General features: G+C 47.6%; 1 pseudogene across 1 annotated transcript; it reads right to left on the bottom strand.

Annotated features, from left to right (window-relative positions):
- Positions 1-5201: 5201 nt before the first annotated feature.
- LOC306995629 (putative nuclease HARBI1) lies at positions 5202-6206 on the bottom strand (annotated as a pseudogene). Its single transcript has one exon. The product of its transcript is annotated as a putative nuclease HARBI1 (transcript).
- Positions 6207-6455: the final 249 nt, after the last annotated feature.

Raw genomic sequence — 6455 nt, 5'->3', positions numbered from 1 at the left:
TGACTTTGACTGTCTGCTGTCCTCAGGTAAGCAACAGCTCCATATGCTTGCTCCGAGGCATCGCAGAACACATGCATCTCGTGAGTAATGCTTCTCTCATCCATGGTAGGAGGTACGTATGCTCGGGGAAAGATGATTCTCGGCAGGACTTGTAACAAATCATGGGGCAGTAGGGGATCGTCCTAAAGCTAAAGCTGTTTGTCCCAAAGCTGTCTCACTAGTATTTTGGCACGGGTGGTGTACGGCAGGATAAACCCGAGGGGGTCGCACTGACTGGCTAAGACCCTGTAGATGTTCCGCATGGTAGGAGCATCATAATTGACTGGTCGATGTTTGTACCTCAGTGTGTCTGTGGAACAGTGCCAGCTAAGGCCCAGAGCGGATTCAGGATTATCCATTCGGTCGTGAGCAAACCAGAGTTCTAGACTGTCAGATCGGGCTTCTTTCGGTAGATGGCTGATAACCTCTGGCTTATTGCTGGCCCATTGACGGAGTTCAAATCCACCAGAGGCTAGAATCTCCCTTAGCTTATCTACCAGTGTTCGGGCTTGGTCAGGGGAGGAGAGGCTTTGCAGACAATTATCAACATAGAAGCATCTCTCAATGGAAAACCTCATATCATCCTCTGGCTGGCTATGACTGATAACGTGGTGCTGCATGGCATAAGTGGCACAGCACGGGCTACACGTGGTACCGAAGGGCAGGACTTGCCACTCATACACTGATGGACTTTGGTCTCCTTCCATGTCACGCCAGACAAATCTCAGAAGGGGACGATCTTCAGGGAGCAGGCGGACCTGGTGGAACATGGCTTTCACATCACCACTTATAGCTACGGTGTGTTCCTGGAACCGTAACAGCACTCCTAGGAGGGAAGGTCCTAAGGTGGGACCAGGCAACAGCCACTCATTTAGGTTCAGACCTCGGTACTGATAAGAACAGTTGAACACAATGCGATTCTTATTGTTGTGGGTCACCATGTGATGTGGGATATACCATGATTCCCCTGACTGTGTCAACTCTTCGGAACTCAACTTCTTGACAGTTCCTGCCTGGGTCAGTTTCTGAATTTCAGCCTTGTACGCCTTGGCTCGATCTGGGTGTTTAGTGAGGCACCGTTCAGTGTTCCTGAGGCTGGGAATTACCATTTCCTTTGGGGCTTGGAAATGCGGCATATCTTTACGCCTAAGCAGAGGGGTGGCATAACGTAAGACTCCATCCACATTAACTCGGGTAGTCTTTGATTCAAGCATATGAATAGCATATTGGTCTTGTCTGGACCTGGTGACCTCCTTCTCGTTTCTGAAGGGAAGTATGTCAACTTGCCACAGTTTCTCGACGTTCCTGAAGAGCTCTGTCATTTGAGGAATTGTGGAGGTCAACAAACATTGCTGCGGGTGAATGGACTGCTCGACAAGTCTAGTGGGACCCTGCAATGTCCATCCTAAACGTGTCTTAAGAGCTGCAGGTCCTCCTGGGGGTCCTAACCTTACTGGCTTAATGGGAGTAATTAAGTGAGGGTGGTCAGCTCCAATGAGCAGCAAGGGCTGCGCCTGCTCGAATGCCTGTAATGGGAGGCCCACAAGGTGCTTGTACCTCTTTTGCAATTTGTCCATGGGGTAAGAGTGAAGTGCAAGACCCAGTTGTTCTGCGGTGAAGGCACCAGTGATGAGGAAGCTGTGCTGAGGCTTATCGGCAGGTGAAATACGGAATGACACCATGGACCCATGTAGGATTTGAATGTCATGTCGTATAGTCCACAGGGCAAGGTCTTCTGGCTCCCCTCCGAGGCCCAGGTGGCGTGCTGCAGCTGGTAAGAGCATAGTCCGTTCTGAACCATCGTCCAGGATGGCATATGTGCTCAGGGTGTGCTTGCCATGGTGGAGTAGTACTTTAATAACCTTTAGTAGCACACGACTGCCATCTACTGGTCTGTCCACATACAGCACTTCCGAAGGTGTATTCACCAGACAGCTCTCCTCTTTGGTCGGCTTGATCACAGTCTTAGGTGTCATGGCATTAATTTCGTGCAGCACTGACAAGTGTTTACCTTGACAAATGCTGCAGGGTTTCCGCAAGTTGCACTGCGCAGCTTGGTGGTTTCTAGCACATCGCCAGCACCTTTTATTGGTACGGATCCACTCTGATAATTGGTTCCTGTTCAGTTTTACAACCTCTGTGCATTGACTCAAGAAGTGATCTGAGTTGTTACAGAATGGGCAATAAGGCTTAATTCTGTTCTTGGCAGGGAGATTCACAGGCACTGTTGAAATCTCTCTCTCCGTCGCCTCTCTAGCTCCATGCAACACAGTGGTGGTCCACCTCTTCTGGTGAGGTCTTCTTGGTGATCTTCACCTGCGACGTACCGTCATATTCCTGGCACCAGGACTCATATTGCAGCCACTCAGAGAGGTCAGTCAGGGTATAGGTTGTTCCTGGATGATGGACCTTGCTGCGCCTGAATTCAGCTCTCATCTCTGGCGGTAACTTGCTCAACAGGCGTGCTACGTGGGATCCACACTGAAGCTCTATCTCTCCTGGGGGGCCAAGGGATTTAAGCATACCCACGAGTGCCTGGATCTGTAGGGCAAACTTCTCAAAGGCAGCTTGATCACCACGTCGAATATCAGGCGAGTCCATAACACTGGCTATTTTGTTCAATGCCATCTGATGGGGTTGGCCGAACTTCTGATTAAGAGCAGCCATGGTATTGCTGTAAGGTGTGGGGGAGTTCAAATACGAGTCTGCTATCAGCCTTGCCTCTTCTAGCTTCAAGTGATCCACTAGGATTTGGTATTTAAACAGCTCCGTCCCATCTAGGGGCAGTAGATTCTCCAAAGCTATCTTCAATCTAGCAAACTCGCTGGGGTCTCTGTGACTGAAATGGGGGATCGTTGGCATTGGACCTCGGTATGTCGGCTCAGCGTGTGGGACAGTCTGGTGCTGAAGATCAAGTGGGGTTCTCGGCTGAGCCCTCCTCTGGAGGTATGGCTGGGAGATCGCTGCATGCTCATCTTGAAGGCAACTCTCGTACTGCTCTGACTTATAAGCTGGACTGGCTCTGGGAGGTGGCTGAGCATGAAGGCTTTGTCGTTGACTTAAATGGCCCAGAAGCATCCTGCTTGTCTGAGGGTCTGAAGGTCTGGAGTCTCTGACAGGAAGGCTTGCTGATTGTACTGCAAGAGGTCTACTTGGATGGATGGCAGCTTGCTTTAATACTTGCAATTCACTCATCATCTTCTCCAGAAGGCCCACGATGGGAGCATCGCCTATAGGCTGTGGCGGCTGGGGCTCCTCTGGCTCTGGCCAGGGGGGAGGGTCAGGCCAGTCTACTTCGTCGCATTCGCTGACTTCATCGCTGACCAGCTCTGCACAAGGAGGAGGCACAAATCTGTGGTCTAGGGGGGATTGAGCAGGCATAAGTAGGTCAGATGTACTGGAACAAGAGTGTGTTATAGCTAGTTGAGGGGTCTGCTGAAGACTGCGCACCGTCTCGGCGAGTAACTTCAGCTCCGATCTAGTCTGTCGGATCTCTGCTAAGGTGGCACAAAACTGCTCTTCGCTGCTATGTAAATGGTCTGATTGGGAGGCTGGAGGCAGATTCCGCAGTGTCGTAGACCAGACGCGTGGAGCTGATACTCTACTCTTTTCAGGATGTGTTCTTTTTGGGTACTGTTCAGCTAACTGACTCTCAGGACCAGGTCTGTAACTGTGCTGTCTTGATTCAGCATACGGGTCTTCTGTATAGCCAGCATCCCTCAGTGTCTGATGGTCGCTGAAAGGAGAGGGTGTCATCTCGGCTGCTCCCTCCTCATGTGAATATAACTCCTCTTCTTGCCCATGCCTACTGATTCAGATGAATATCGTGGTGGTAGCACATACCCCATCTTGTACTCATCGTAATGGCGTGGCGGATAAGTCTGACGCTTAGGTCTGGTTGAAACTCTATCATCCATCTTCTAGAGAGAAATTACCACAGATCCGGCTCGAAGGACCATTTGTTGGGGAGACTTAAAAGGACTGTATTTTATTTCTATTGCTGGAACTACTTTTGTGTGGTAATCACTCACAGGTGTCGGTCAGAACACATGAACCAGACCATTAACTGATTGGATGTTGTTTAATAAACTGTTGCAGTAGGCATGGGCATACAATCTTCCAATATGGTTATATTCAGACGTTTGTGTGGTTCTAAATGAAAACAAATACATAAGAATAACAGCATTATGAATTAAATATACATATACATTCCAATACTAAACAGTAACCAACTCAATGACCATTAACAGTCAGATGTATATGAACTGCCGTTAGGTGGCGTCACGTGTACAGAAACGTGAGTGGCAATAATACACGTGCAACAGATTATATATAGAATATAAGTACTTAAAGGCTTCAAAGTATCAAACAATATAATCCAAAATATAGATAAATAATATCTGCACTGGATGCATAACGTAAATATACATGGTGAGTAATGACAATAAACGAGGTGATTAGCATAATAACTCTAGCATCGCGTCAGTCAGACATTAGTGATAAATATCAAAATATAACACACAAACACGATCATCTTAATCGCTAAATAGCAGATGAAGACAGAAACACTTACTATTCAGCAGTGACGCACACAATATTAGTCTAAACACTCTCCAAACTGTGAATAATCTCAGCAGCGTCGTCTCGACACACACTTGTTTCACCATCGTCCGTGAATCTGCACAGAACAGAGCGCTGCTCGTTGCGTGCGCTCAGGGAGTGTTGGAGCGCATCAATATACGGCAGAGGTGCGCATACACGATTATACAGTCATCTGCACGGCCTTTCTTACAATAATATATACATTTCTTCATATCAGCTGTCAAATAAACGTCACTGTTGCTCACAGCGCTATATTTCCAAAGTATATTAAAGGGGTCATGACATGAGAAACCAAATTTGCCTTGATCTTTTGGTATATAAGAGGTCTTTGTACCATTAAAACGTCTGTAAAAGGCTGGATTCAGTTGTGGTTTTTCGAACCAAATAAAACCAGAGGGTTTTTTTTTTTAAGTGAATGATCACAACATCAATTCAATGTTTACTGATAATATATACATTTCTTCATGTTTGAGGCATATATGAAGCATGTCGCTCTATATTTCCAAAGTATATTAATGGCAATGACAACAACAAATATACTCAGTCACTCAGTAGCCTAGTTAAAAGTAATTTCTCACAATTGCATGTCGAGTGTGTCCTTCATTAGGTAATAACACCGCCGGCTTTTCTGGTTCTGCATCAGGCTCGGGTCCATCAACACTGTCTTCAACAGGGACACGACGCCTGGTGGCGATGTTGTGCACTACAGGCAAGAGTTATGTTGCAGGCCACCTTGGGATGTACTCGCGAGTGATTAAGACACGCAACCGCCTCTTCAGGACTCCATTTAAGCGTTCAAGGGCACATCTTGTTTTGCGATGTGAGGAGTTGAAGTGTGCCTGCTCAGGTGTGTTTGCAGCTGGAAAAGGGCCAGTCAGCCATGGTAGGAGTGGACACGCGCTGTCTCCCAGTACTATGCCATTTGGTCGGTGGGATTGAAGCTCTCTGTGTAGTGCACTCTCTCTTAGAATACGAGCATCATGAACAGACCCTGGCCATTCACAACACAGTCGGTTATTATGAGGTCGCGTTGCCCATAAGTTGGATGTTGATGCTGTGCCTCCCCTTTCGATTGGCTTACTCCCACTGCCTTCACAAGGGGCTTGGAGATGCACGCGAGTACAACCAATAGTGCTAGGCATGTTCTCCACTTCAAACGTGTGCTTAGTCTGAGCTGTGTGGTCATCCTTGGGAAAGGAAACATTGATTGATCAGACTGCCCAGTGACAGCCTTCACCACTTTACTCACGGTTGCTTTTCTCACTCCCATATTCTCACCAATTATTGGTAGAAAGTCCCACATGCGTAAAAGCGCAGAGCGATTAAACACTGTTCCTCCACGGATAAAGCATGACTCCTTTGGGTTTGGTGTCTCTCCGAAAGCGTGCATACAGTTCTCCTGATGAGTATTGCTCGAGTGGTTTGGCATCCTCAGCGTGCACTCTTTGACGGTACCTTCTCCTACGGTAACCATGAACAATACCCTGTCCCAGTGTTGGGTTATGTTCCCTGGTGTCCACTAGAGGTCCCCGTCCCCCACGGTGACAATCCTTGTCTGCACTCATCACTGTTCATTGTACCCAGCTGTTCCCCATCATGATTGTCAGTTCTGTGTGTAGTGTTTGTTACGGAGTCTGTGTTAGTGTTTGTTACGGAGTCCTTGTTATTCGTCACACACTTTGAGGTCTGTTTTCCGCTCTGTCTTCCCTGTTCTTGTTTTGTCTCTTGTTTGGATTGCCTTATGGACTTTGACCCCTGCCTGGACTGTTTTTGTATGTCGGATTTCCCTATTAAATTACATACTGCACTATTGG

The sequence above is a fragment of the Phoxinus phoxinus genome (assembly GCF_949152265.1).
Source record: "Phoxinus phoxinus genome assembly, chromosome: 3".
Lineage (NCBI taxonomy): Eukaryota > Metazoa > Chordata > Actinopteri > Cypriniformes > Leuciscidae > Phoxinus > Phoxinus phoxinus.
This window is presented reverse-complemented; position numbering and strand designations above follow the sequence as displayed.